Source organism: Odocoileus virginianus, chromosome 31, assembly GCF_023699985.2.
Source record: "Odocoileus virginianus isolate 20LAN1187 ecotype Illinois chromosome 31, Ovbor_1.2, whole genome shotgun sequence".
Classification (NCBI taxonomy): Eukaryota; Metazoa; Chordata; class Mammalia; order Artiodactyla; family Cervidae; genus Odocoileus; species Odocoileus virginianus.
This window is the reverse complement of record NC_069704.1, coordinates 20,834,548-20,842,750: the sequence shown is the minus strand read 5'-3', so window position 1 is coordinate 20,842,750 and position 8,203 is coordinate 20,834,548.

The following is an 8,203-nucleotide window of genomic DNA, read 5'->3' as shown; positions in this document are numbered from 1 at the left end:
ATTTTTCATTGTTAGTGTATAGAAATGCAAATGATTTCTGTGTATTGATTTTGTATCCTGCAACTTTGCTAAATTCACTGATTAGCTCTAGTAATTTTCTGATATTATCTTTAGGATTTTCTGTGTACAAGATCATGTCATCTGCAAACAGTGACAGCTTTTCTTCTTCTTTTCTGATCTGGATTCCTTTGATTTCTTTTTCATCTCTGATTGCTGTAGCTAGGACTTCCAGAACTATATTGAATATTAGTGGTGAAAGTGGACACCCTTGTCTTGTTCTTTATCTTAGGGGGAATGCTTTCAGTTTTTCACCATTGAGAATAACATTTGCTGTAGACTTATCATATATGGCCTTTACTATATTGAGGTAGGTTCCTTCTATGCCCATTTTTTGGAGTGTTTTAATCATAAATGGGTGCTGAAATTTGTCAAAAGCTTATTCTGCATCAATTGAGATGATCAGATGGGTTTTATCTTTCAATTTGTTAATATGGTGCATCACTTTGTTTGACTTGCATATATTGAAGAATCCTTGCATTCCTGGATTAAACCCAACTTGATCGTGGTATATGAGCTGTTTGATGTGTTGCTGAATTCTGTTGGCTAAAGTTTGGTTGAGAATTTTTGCATCTATGTTCATCAGTGATATTGGCCTGTAGTTTTCTATTTTTGTGTTGTCTTTGTCTGGTTTTGGTATCAGGGTGATGGTGGCCTTGTAGAATGAGTTTGGAAATGTTCCTTGCTCTACAATTTTTTGAAAGCATTTTAGAAGGATAGGCATTAGCTCTTCTCGAAATGTTTGATAGAATTCTCCTGTGAAGCTATCTGGTCCTGGGCTTTGTATTTGGGGAGATTTTTGATCACAGCTTCAATTTCAGTGCTTGTGATTGGATTATTCATAATTTCTATTTCTTTCTCATTCAGTCTTGGAAGATTAAACTTTTCTAAGACTCTGTCCATTTCTTCCAGGTTATCTATTTTATTGCCATGTAGTTGTTCATAATACTCTCTTACAATCCTTTGTATTTCTGCATTGTCTGTTATAACCTCTCATTTTTCATTTCTAATTTTGTTGATTTGATTCTTCTCTCTTTTTTTCTTGATGAGTCTGGCTAAAGTCTTGTCAATTTTGTTTATCTTCTCGAAGAAACAGCTTTTCATTTTATTAATCTTTACTATTGTTCCTTTAATTTCTTTTTCATTTATTTCTGCTCAGATCTTTATGATTTCTTTCCTTCTACTAATCTTGGGGTTTTGTGGTTCTTTTTCCAGTTGTTTTAGGTATAAAGTTAGGTTGTCTATTCTGTGTTTTTTTTTTCTCTTGAGATAGGATTGTATTGCTATAAACTTCCCTCTTAGAACTGCTTTTGCTGCATCCCATAGGTTTTGAGTTGTTGTGTTTTCATTATCATTTGTTTCTAGAAATTTTTTGACTTCCCTTTTGATTTCTTCAGTAACCTGTTGGTTATTTAGAAACTTGTTTAATCTCCATGTGTTTGTGTTTCTTACAGTTTTTTTTCTTGTAATTGATGTCTAGTCTCATAGCACTGTGGTTGGAGAAGATGACTGATACGATTTCAACTTTCTTAAATTTACTGAGGTTTGATTTGTGACACAAGATGTGATCTATCATGGAGAATATTCCATGTGCACTTGAAAAGAAGGTGTATCCTTGTACATTTGGATGGAATGCCCTGAAACTATCAATGAGATCCATCTCATCTGATGTATCATTTAAGACTTGTGTTTCCTTATTAATTTTCTGTTTTGATGATCTGTGCATTGGTGTGAGTGGGGTGTTAAAGTCTCCTACTATTATTGTGTTACTGTCAATTTCTCCTTTTATGTCTGTTAGTGTTTGTCTTTTGTATTGACGTGCTCCTATGTTGAGTGCATAGATATTTACAATTGTCATGTCTTCCTCTTGGATTGATCCCTTGATCATTATGTAGTGTCCTTCCTTATCTCTTGTAATCTTCTTTACTTTAAGGTCTGTTTTGTCTGAATTGAGGATTGCTACTCCAGCTTTCTTTTGCTTTCCATTTGAATGGAATATATATTTCCATCCTCTCACTATCAGTCTCTATGTGTCTTGAGGTCTGAAGTGGGTTTCTTGTATACAGAGTATATGTGGGTCTTGTTTTTGTATCCATTCAGCCAGTCTGTGTCTTTTGGTTGGCACATTTAATCCATTTACATTTAAAGTAATTATTGATATATATGTTCCTATTGCCATTTTCTTAATTGTTTGGGGTTGATTTTTTAGATCTTTTTTCTTCTCTTGTATTTCTTAAATATATAAGTCCCTTTAACGTTTATTGTAAAGCTGGTTTGGTGGTACTGGTTCTCTTAACTTTTGCTTGTCTGAAAAGCTCTTTCATTTTCCATCAATTTTGAATAAGATCCTTGCCAGGTACTATAATCTTGGTTGTAGAATTTTCCCTTTCAGTATTTTAAATATATCCAGCCATTCCCTTCTGGCCTGCAGAGTTTCTCCTGAAAGATCAGTAGTTAAGCATATGGGGTTCCCCTTGTATGTTACTTGTTGTTTCTCCCTTGCTACTTTTAATATTTTTTCTTTGTGTTTAGTCTTTTTAGTTTCATTAGTATGTGTCTTGGCATTTTTCTCCTTGGGTTTATCCTGTTTGGTACTCCTTGTGCCTCTTGGACTTGATTTTCTATTTCCTTTTCCATGTTGGGGAAATTTTCAACTATAATCTCTTAAAAAATTTTCTCATACCCTTTCTTTTTCTCTTGTTCTTCTGGGACCCCTATAATTCTAATGTTGGTGCATTTGATATTGTCCCAGCAGTCTCTGAGACTATCCTCAGTTCTTTTCATTCTTTTTACTTTATTCTGCTCTTCAGAAGTCATTTCCACCATTTTATCTTCCAGCTCACTGATTCATTCTGCTTCAGATATTCTGCTGTTGATTCCTTCTAGAGTATTTTAAATTTCAGTAATTGTGTTGTTTGTCTCTGTGTGTTTATTCTTTAATTCTTCTAGGTCTATGTTAATTGATTCTTGCATTTTCTCCATTCTGTTTTCAAGGTTTTTGATCATCTGTGCTATCATTATTCTGAATTCTTTTTCAGGTAGTTTGCCTATTTCCTCTTCATTTATTTGGACTTCTGTGTTTCTAGTTTGTTCTTTCATTTGTGTAGTATTTCCCTGTCTTTTCATTATACTTTTTTAACTTATTGTATTTGAGGTCTTCTTTTCCCAGGCTTCAAGGTCGAATTCTTTCTTCCTTTTGGTTTCTGCCCTCCTAAGGTTGGTCCAGTGGTTTGTGTAGGCTTTGTATAGGGTGAGGTTTATGTTGAGTTTTTGTTTGTTTTTCCTCTGATGGGCAAGGCTGAGTGAGGTGGTAATCCTGTGTGCTGATGCTGGGTTTGTATTTTTGTTTTGTTTGTTGTTTAGATGAGGCGTCCTGCACAGGGTGCCACTGGTGGTTGGGTGATGTCAGGTCTTGTATTCAAGTGGTCTCCTTTGTGTGAGTTCTCACTATTTGATGCCCCCTGGGGTTAGTTCTCTGGTGTCTAGGGTCTTGGAGTCAGTGTTCCCTCTCCAGAGGCTCAGGGCTTGATTGCTGGTCAGGAACAAAGATTCCACAAGTGATTTGTTATGGCATTAAATGAGATTAAACAAGAAACCAATAATGAACCCCAGACAAATGGCAGTTACAAAATCAGGCAAATAATAAGTAAAATAATGGAATATACCCATATACATATACACCCATGAGCTAGTCAGAACAGTCCACCCAAAATAAAGTACAGTAGATTGACGCAGAGAATGAAGGAAATAAAAATTTATATCTACCAGTTAAGAAGAAAATTAACTAAAGCACCAACTGGAAAATAAAACTAAAGAAAGGTGCCAAGCTGGGTATAAAGCAATAAAAAGAAAACTAATAACTATGTTGAGAGGAAAGGAAAGAAAGAGCAGATACCCAAAGTTAAATAGAAGTAGATGAAGAAGATTTACATACATTACAGATAAAAGAACTGTAGGAAAGGCAAACAAAGGATTAAACATAGAAAAAATATAATGCATTTAAAAGTATTAAAAATTAAAAATGTAAAATATAGAAAGAAAAGAAATGGAAGAAGAAAGAAAAACGGAAAAAAAGAGGAAAGTTCCACAGAATTGCAAAAGTCCAATGTAGAGGCAGAGGTTTATAACAACAATAAAAAGTGTGACTGAATATATACATATACATATATACCCATAAACAAAATCAACAGTCCAACAAAAATAAAATACATTAGATTGACCCGGTGAACAAAGGAAACCAAAAATTATATCTACCAGTAAGAACAAAACTTACTAAAGCACAAACTGGAAAACAAAACCAAAGCAAGATGCCAATTGGGAAATAAAGCAATGAAAGAAAACTAAGAAATACGTTGAGAGGAAAGGGAAGAAAGAAAAGAAGGAAAGAATAGATATGCAAAGTAAATAGAGGTAAAGATTTATATACATGAAAGTTTAACTGGAAGGGGAAAAGAAAAGTCAGAAAAGCAAACAAAGAAATAAATGTAGATAAAATAATAAAAAATTAAAATTAGAAAAAGAGAGAAAAAAAGGAAAACTCCACAGAACTGCAAAAGCCCAATGTAGAGGCAGAGGTTTATAACAGCAGTAAAAAATGTGACTGAGGGAAAAAAAAGCTCAAAAGGTTAATTAGGTTTCATAGTGCCAATAAAATCAGCAACTACAACAGGGGGGGAATTTTAAAAAAGGGTAAAAAAAAAGAAAAAAATCCAAAAGATTCTACAGAACAAGTCAAAACATATGAATAACAAATATTTTTCTTGAGTCGCTGCTGTCAGAGCCCTTTCCCTCGCTGGGAGTCACAGTCCATCTCACCTCCCCAGGATGCCCTCCAACACTGTGCTTATCTCTGGACCTGCTGTGGGGCAGCTCCGATTCTAATCTGGTCCTACTCCTGTGTGGTCCTGCCTCCAATGTTCACAGCTGTCAGAATTAATGCATTGTCTTTTGTCGCAGCTCTCAGTATCATGTTATACATTCCACAGACATGGAATCTGCCTAGTTGATCATGTGGATTTAATCTGCAGCTTGAACAGCTGGTGGGAAGATTTCGGGTCTTCTTCCTTTGCCACACTGCCCCTGGGTTTCAATTGTGGCTTTATTTCCACCTCTGCATGTGGATTGTCCACTGAGGTTTGCTCCTGAGGCTACCCTGGAAGACTTGAGTCTTCCCTTGTGAGGTCCAGGTGTGGAGGTGGTACAGCTACTTGGGTCTCAGGGGTTTTGGCAGGACCAGGTCCTCAGGGGAGTTGGTGGCTTGGGAAGCAGGAAATATAGTGCTCTAGAAGGGTATGGCAACCAGTGTTGACCAATATGCTCCAGTATTCTTGCCTGGAGAACCCCCTGACAGAGAAGCCTGGCAGGCCACAGTCAGGATCACAAAGAGTGGGACATGACGGAAGCGGCCCTGCAGGTGCAGTGATGCAAGACTTTTTTTTAGCTGTGGCTAAAAAACCAGTGAGAGTTGAGCTTGAAGATGGCACAGCTGCTTGGCTTGCGGGGACCCTGGCGGTGCCAAGTGTGCAGGGACATGGACTGCCTCCACCGCAGGAGTCGTGGCCCTATCAGAGTCTTCCTTTCGAGCCTCTTGTAGCTGGTGATCAGAAGGCCTCTTTGGCCAGTCTTTCTCCGTAGCTCTGCCCTTTCAGGCACTCCCTTGCCTGGGGTCCTTCTCTCTTGTTCCGTGTGTCAGGCACATAGAGGGGCCCCCATGGCTGGGGTTCTACCCTGTAGATCGTTGCATCAGATACTTAAAGGATCACCCTGGGTGGCGTCCTGCCTTGTAGTTGAGTGTGTCTGGGGTTTGATGGGCCAGCCTCTCTGTTGTTCAGGTGCTGATGCTGGTGTGTGGGGGGAGAGGCTATGGTGATGGCTCCACCCCCTCAGCAGTATTGCTTTTCTTCCATGGCTGCGCGGCTTTCCTCCTCAGGCATTTCCCATTACAGTCTCCTCTCTCACCTCCCCTCAATCCATCTCTCTGAGGCCAACAGCAGCCCTCGCCCTGGGATTGCTCCGCAATCCCTAAACTCCAGCTCCTAGCTGCTGCGCCTTCTGGGGCACCTGTGTCCCTGTCCAGGGTATGTATGGCTGCGGCATGGACTGTCTGATTCTTATTCCATCGTGGCTGCCACAGATCAACTGTTTCACCCTTAGCCTTAAATGTTTCTCCTCTGACTCAGACAGTTGCCCCGATGTGGGGATTGGACCCTTGCTTCAGTTCCCCCACCTGCCAAGGGCAAGTCCAGTCCTACTAACACTCCTGTTTTCCCTCCTAGTTCCTTCATCCTACTGATTTTGCATGGTTCTGTATATTCTTTTCCTCTGGTCAGGTACTCCTGTCCATTCTCAGCTGGTGTTCTGCATGAATGTCTCTGACTGAAGGTGTATTTATTCCTGACTTTTCCGTGGAGAGAGATGTACTCCACGTCCACCTACTCCTCTGTCATCTTGTTCTCCCCTCCACATGTTAGGTTCTTACGAGTTGATGTTATGCAGCCTCAACCTTCTGTGTCTGGCTGGGTGAGCAGTCAATGTCCTTTCTTCTTTTTACTTGGAAAATTGCCAGATTCATGTGCACCTCACTGCTGGAGAGGCATGGCCGTGGGCCTCATCTGCTTATTTCTGAGCGAAATTCAGCAGTATTGTAGCAATTTATTTTGGAGCTGTGTTTGTCTCCCTGCTTCCCCTTGTCTACATCTCTGTTTAGCTAACTGCCTAGAAGGGACTAAACATTGTGATAGTAATAGTCGCAACAACAATATCTAACACAGATATAATGTTTTCCATATGCCAGACACTGTTCTAAATACTTCACATAGGCTAACTTATCTAGTCTTTACTGTAATCCTCTGAGGATGACTGTGGTAGGCTGAAAAATGGCCCCCTAAGACTTCTGTGTCCTAGTCTCTGGAGCCTGTGAATACAGTACCTTACTCGGTCAAAGGGACTTTACAGAAGTGGTTAAATGAAGGACCTTGAGACAAGGAGATCATTTTGGACTACCTGGGCAGGCCCAATAGAGTCACATAGATCTTTAAAAATATAAAAACTTTCCCTGGTGTGATCAGAGAAAAATATGAGAAGACAGAAGCAGGGTCAGAGAGAGATTATACTTCTGGCTTTGAAGGTGAGGGGGTGGGGGAACCATGAGCCAAGGAAATGCAAGGAACTTCTAGAAGCTGGGAAAGGCAAGGAAATTGATTCTCCCCAAAATCTTTTCTAGGTCTCCAGAAGATCTAACTGCTTACCTCTTGATTTTAGCTCAGTGAGACCCACTTCAGACTTTTAACTTTCAGAATTGTAATGTAATAAATTTATGTTGTTTTAAGCCATTAAGTTTGTAGTAATTCATTATGGAAGCAATAGGAAATAATACAGAGGATGATTGCCATGTTACAGATGAGGGGACTGAGGCTTGGTGGGGGAGTGAAAGAAGGTTGTCAAGGTTTGTCCAGTAACACCTGGGAGCCAGGACAGGGAATCTGATTCTAGAGCCCGTGGTCCTCCCCACTCTGCTGCCCTACCTGGAAGAAGATTGTCCCCCCCACCTATGCTGCTGTGACAAAAGGGAATTTGGTGAGCAACTGGTAAACAGTGGCTCAGAACGAAAATAAGCCTCTGTATCTTATAATAATCCTGTTGTCCAGTTGCTCAGTTGTGTCTGCCTCTTGCAACCCCATGGACGGTAGCACATTAGGCTTCTCTGTCCTTCACTATCTCCCAGAGTTTGCTCAAACTCACGTCCATTGAGTTGATGATGCCATCCAACCATCTCATCCCCTGTCACCTCCTTCTCCTTTTGCCTTCAGTCTCTCTAGCATCAGGGTCTTTTCCAGTGAGTCAGCTCTTCGCATCAGGTGACCTAAGTATTAGACTTTTAGCTTCAGTATCAGCCCTTTCAGTGAATGTTCAGGGTTGATTTCCTTCCTAATAATCCTGTGTGGTGGATAAAATAGATATCTCTGAAGCTTAGGAAGTTTAATTTGCAGCCAAGCCAAACAGGCAATAAAGAGCAAAGCAGGAATTCTGGAGTTTCATTCCGCATATAGAACTATCTCCAATACATCTTTTTGTTTGTTTGTTTGAATGATAGGTTTGTTCAAAGCCATAAATCTACTGTTGTATTTTTATTTATATTGAGACCAAG